Genomic DNA, 6,006 nt, shown 5'->3' with positions numbered 1-6,006 from the left:
ATCTGCCAGGCGTACGATGTTGAGCCACTTTCGGAGTTTGCTGTTCCCAGTGTTGTTCAGGCTCAGCCTTCTTTAAGGCAACCCTTGCTTTGGGATCAGGAGAGTTATTCCAAGCAGACGTTCACAATGGAGACGACCAAGTCGGTCTTAGCAGCGGTCAGACAGGAGGACTGGATGGTCTCCTTGGACTTGAAAGATGCATACTTTCACGTTCCCATTCATCCAGACTCCCAACCTTTCCTGAGATTCGTTTTCGGAAAGGTTGTCTATCAGTTCCAAGCCCTGTGTTTTGGCCTAAGCACAGCTCCTATGGTCTTTACTCATCTGATGAGGAATGTAGCGAAATTCCTGCACTTATCGAACATCAGAGCCTCCCTCTACCTAGACGACTGGCTGTTGAGAGCCTCCACGAGTCGTCGTTGTCTGGAGAACCTCTCTTGGACTTTAGATCTAATCAGAGACCTAGGTCTATTAGTCAATATAGAGAAATCTCAACTCATTCCCTCCCAATCCATTGTGTACCTGGGAATGGAGATTCAGAGTCAGGATTTTCGGGCTTTTCCATCGGCCCCCAGGATAAACCAAGCCCTAGAGTGCATCATGAGCATGCTGAAGAGGAGCAATTGCTCAGTGAGACAGTGGATGAGTCTCACAGGGACCCTCTCATCTCTGGCCCTGTTTGTCGAGCTAGGGAGACTCCACCTCCGCCCTCTTCAATTCCATCTTGCGGCTCATTGGGACAAGGGCTCGACTCTAGAAGCAGTCTCTATCCCTATCAACCAAGAGATGAAGACCACTCTCCTGTGGTGGAAGCACAATCTCCTTCTCAAGGAGGGTCTATCATTGGCCATCCAGACCCCCCATCTTCATCTCTTCTCGGATGCATCGGACTCGGGCTGGGGTGCGACCTTGGACGGACGGGAATGCTCAGGAGTATGGAACAAGGAACAAGGATTACTCCACATCAATTGCAAGGAACTGTTAGCAGTTCATCTTGCCCTGTTGAACTTCAAGTCCCTCCTGCTAGGCAAAGTGGTGGAGGTGAATTCAGACAACACCACAGCCTTGGCTTACATCTCCAAGCAAGGAGGGACCCATTCGAGGAGCCTTTACGAGATCGCAAGGGACCTCCTCATTTGGTCAAGAGGTCTAAACCTCACTCTGGTCACGAGGTTCATCCAGGGCGATATGAATGTTTCAGCAGATCGCCTCAGCAGAAGGAATCAGGTCATTCCCACGGAATGGACCCTCCACAAGAGTGTGTGCAACAGACTTTGGACCTTGTGGGGTCAACCTACCATAGATCTGTTTGCCACCTCCATCACCAAGAGACTTCCGCTTTATTGTTCCCCTGTTCCAGACCCTGCAGCGGTTCATGTGGATGCTTTTCTTCTGAACTGGTCCCATCTCGACCTGTACGCATTCCCTCCGTTCAAGATAATAAACTAAGTTCTGCAGAAATTCGTCTCGCACGAAGGGACACGGCTGACGCTGGTTGCTCCCCTTTGGCCTGCAAGAGAATGGTACACAGAGGTACTTCAATGGCTAGTCGACTTCCCCAGGACTCTACCTCTAAGAGTGGACCTTCTACGTCAACCACACGTAGACAGGTTGCACCCAAACCTCCACGCTCTTCGACTGACTGCCTTCAGACTGTCGAAAGATTCGCTAGAGCTAGAGGCTTTTCGAAGGAGGCAGCCAGTGCGATTGCCAGAGCTAGAAGAATTTCCACTCGTAGAGTCTACCAGTCTAAGTGGGAGGTCTTCCGAAGCTGGTGTAGAGCCAATTCAATATCCTCTACCAATACCTCTGTGATCCAAATAGCTGACTTCCTTCTTCATCTTAGGAATGAGAGATCCCTTTCAACACCTACGATTAAAGGGTATAGGAGCATGTTGGCCTCAGTTCTCCGCCACAGGGGTTTGGACCTGTCTTCCAACAAGGACCTTCAAGACATTCTCAAGTCTTTTGAAACGTCTAAAGAATGTCGTCTTTCCACTCCAGGCTGGAATCTAGACGTAGTCTTAAGGTTCCTTATGACATCTAGGTTCGAACCTCTCCAGTCAGCTTCCTTCAAGGATCTTACCCTCAAGACTGCTTTTCTCGTTTGCCTTGCAACAGCTAAGAGAGTCAGTGAGGTTCATGCCTTCAGCAAGAACATTGGTTTCACAACCGAATCTGCAACATGTTCTTTTCAGCTTGGATTCCTAGCAAAGAACGAGCTTCCTTCACGTCCTTGGCCTAGATCGTTCGAAATACCTAGCCTCTCCAACATGGTAGGTAACGAACTTGAGAGAGTTCTTTGCCCTGTCAGAGCTCTCAAATATTATCTGAAGAGGTCTAAACCTATTCGAGGACAGTCAGAAGCCTTATGGTGTGCCATCAAGAAACCCTCGAGACCCATGTCCAAGAATGGGCTTTCGTACTATATAAGGCTTCTGATCAGAGAAGCACATTCTCACTTAAAGGAGGAAGACCTTGCATTGCTGAAGGTAAGGACCCACGAAGTAAGAGCTGTAGCTACTTCGTTGGCCTTTAATAAAAACCGTTCTCTGCAGAGCATTATGGATGCAACCTATTGGAGGAGCAAGTCAGTGTTTGCATCATTTTATCTGAAAGATGTCCAGTCTCTTTACGAGAACTGCTACACCCTGGGACCATTCGTAGCAGCGAGTGCAGTAGTAGGTGAGGGCTCAGCCACTACATTCCCATAATCCCATAACCTTTTTAACCTTTCTCTTGAATACTTTTATTGTTGTTTTTATGGTTGTTACGGTAGGCTAAGAAGCCTTCCGCATCCTTGGATTTGGCGGGTGGTCTATTCATTCTTGAGAAGCGCCTGGGTTAAAGGTTTGGTAGAGGTCCTTTAGTAGGGTTGCAACCCCTTGTACTTTGGCACCTTTGGGTTGATTCAGCCTCCAAGAGGAACGCTGCGCTCAGTAAGGAAGACAAACTTTAAATAAAAGGCAGAGTAACGGTTCTATTCGACTTCCTTACCAGGTACTTATTATTTCATTGTTATTTGAGATAACTGTTATATGAAATTTGGGATACTTAGCTATCCTTTAATCATGTACACTGGTTTTCACCCACCTCCCTGGGTGTGAATCAGCTACATGATTATCGGGTAAGTTTAATATTGAAAAATGTTATTTTTATTAATAAAATAAATTTTTGAATATACTTACCCGATAATCATGATTTAATCGACCCTCCCTTTCCTCCCCAGAGAGAACCAGTGGACCGAGGAATAATTGAGGAGGTGTCAACAACAAATGATTGAGTACCTGGCCACAGGTGGCGCTGGTAAGTACACCCCCTTCTAGTATTGTGATAGCTGGCGTATCCCTCCATAGAATTCTGTCGGGCAACGGAGTTGACAGCTACATGATTATCGGGTAAGTATATTCAAAAATTTATTTTATTAATAAAAATAACATTTTCCAACATTCAGTATTTTGAAATAAAACTGCCTTCAATATAGACCCTAAATGATCAGTTAATTTATTCAGTGTTTGAATACTGAGTTTAATTGATTTGTGTTTTTTATGAAGACCAAAATGTTGCTTCTCTGATAATCATAAAATGTACCTTTTATGAATGCGAGTCATTTTCAAACTTTAATTTCAGACCACGATCAAACCTCTTCCAAACTTCACTTTCAAAATTTACTTCCAAACCTCACTTTCAAACTACTACTTAACCTCACTTTCAAACTAAACCTTTGAACCTTGCTTTTAAACTTAATTTTCAAACTCTACATCCAAAAATCTTTTTTAAACCATTTCCAAACTTCACGTTCACACCTTTGCTTTAAAACCTCACGATCAAAACCTTGTTAAGTTCCACTTTCAATATTTTTGCGCAAACCTTACTTTTAAACTTTATGTTCACACTTCACTTTCAAACCACTTCCAAACCTCAATATTAAACTTCACGTTCGAACCTCACATCCAAACTTCACATCCAAACCTCACTCTCAGACTACTACCAAACTTCAAATTTAAACCTCACTTTGACTACTTCCAAACTTCACATTCAAACTTCATTTCCAAAATATTCAAACTTCTTTCAAACTGCATTTCCAAACTTCACATTCAAACCTCACTTTCAAACTTCACATTTAAACCGTAGCTTCAAACTTCGTGTTTAAACCGCAGCCTCAAACTACATGTTTAAATCTCACTTTCAAACTTCCGGCTCAAACCTCACTTTCAAAATCTAACTTTCAAACCGTGTTCAAACCTAATTTTCAAACCTAACTTTCTAACTTCATTTTCTAACTTGCATTCCTACTTGTTACAAAATTTGTGTTCAAACCTTACTCTCAAACTTCATTTTCAAACCTCCTTTCAAACTTCATATGCAAACTTCACTTTAATTATGTTCAAACCTCACTTTCAAACTTCATTTACAAACTTCATATTCAAACCTCAATTCCTAATTACTTCCAAACTTCACTTTTAAACCTCACTTTTAAACTTTGTGTTCAAACCTCCCCTTCAGACTTAATGTCTTAACCTTCTCCTCAAACTTCATGTTCAAACCTCACTTTCAAATTACCCAAACTTCGTGTTCAAATGTCACTTTCAAACTTCACATTCAAACCTCACTTTCAAACTTCATGTTCAAAATTAACTTTTAAATTATGTTCAAACCTCACCTTCAAACTTCATTTTAAAACCACGTTCAAATCTTAAAAACTTCACGTTCAAACCTCTTTCAAACCACTTTCGAACTACATTTCAAACCTCTTTCAAACTTTATTCTTCAACTTGGGGTTCAAACCTCATTTTCTAAGTTCACTTTCAAACTTTACATTCAATCAAACCTCACTATCAATCTTCATTTTCTAAACCCGTGTTCAAACTTCACATTTAAACTTCCCTTTGACACATCACATTTCAAACGTAAATTTGAAGTTTTATTATCAGGGACTGCTGTTGGTGGATTCCGATCAACTGGTTTCCTTTCCTATTCGGGTTTTCCATCTAATTTTTAGTTTTTCACATCATAAAATGTTTTTGTCTCTTACTGTATATTGTATACAGTACGTCACCCTCAAAAGAGTAGTGCTAACAACACACTTCAAGTGGCTCACTGTAGGCATCCATTTTAGACTTTTTCCTTACCTCCATTCCTACATCCTATCTTTCATCTTGCTGTCCAACCTCTCAACTTGTCCTTCATACTGCAACTAAGGGGTTTTCCACATGTCTGCTTAAAGGCTCTCCAGGCCCCAATTCTTAAATCCAATGTAACCAGATTATCCTTCTTATTACATTATGTTTTGATTATTTTTTATTCACCAGGGAACCAATGGAGCGGAGAGGATTCAAGCCATGACAGGCCAAGGAAGCTGCTGCCAATGGCCTCGGGTCACATAGCAGCTTGGTCTTTCTCACTGGAACCCCTGTCCAACATATCAAGGTCCCTGCCATATCTGATGCCAAACCTCTCGCCATGAGTCTTAACTTTTTAGAACTTCTTTTCGACTGTGAATCGAACATCACACCATCTCCTGTCTTGACTATTGCCAGTATCAACGTTTGAGTATGTCTTGGTCTTATTACTGTAACCTTACACGTTGTTCAGCTCTGATTTCTTTCTTGTGTTAGTCATGCAGGTTGTATCTGCACATACTTGCATGATATAGATTATAAATGTCCTGAAAAAAGCCACAATGAAAAAACCACGCAATATGTTTCGTGCAGACATAACAAAATCATCTGTTATGAGTTGGTTTGGTATTGTCTTCTGAAAGAATCTGTTTTCTTTACTCAAAAGTGCAAATATTTTCATGACAGTTGTTTAAAATATGGCCATCAGTTAAGTTGATTATTTTTTTTTTTTTTTTTTACAGTAATAGAAGCCCTTCCAAATTATTTTGCTATAAACCCCGTATTTTCATACGCAAATACAAATCCTCATCATTTATGTGGTTACACGTTATAGCAGTTGTTCCGTAACCAAAATACAAAACACGCTATTTACATGGGGTTTTAC

The sequence above is a fragment of the Palaemon carinicauda genome, chromosome 25 (assembly GCF_036898095.1).
Source record: "Palaemon carinicauda isolate YSFRI2023 chromosome 25, ASM3689809v2, whole genome shotgun sequence".
NCBI classification, from domain to species: Eukaryota; Metazoa; Arthropoda; class Malacostraca; order Decapoda; family Palaemonidae; genus Palaemon; species Palaemon carinicauda.
The sequence above is the reverse complement of the archived record's forward strand: the minus strand, read 5'-3'. Positions refer to the sequence as shown.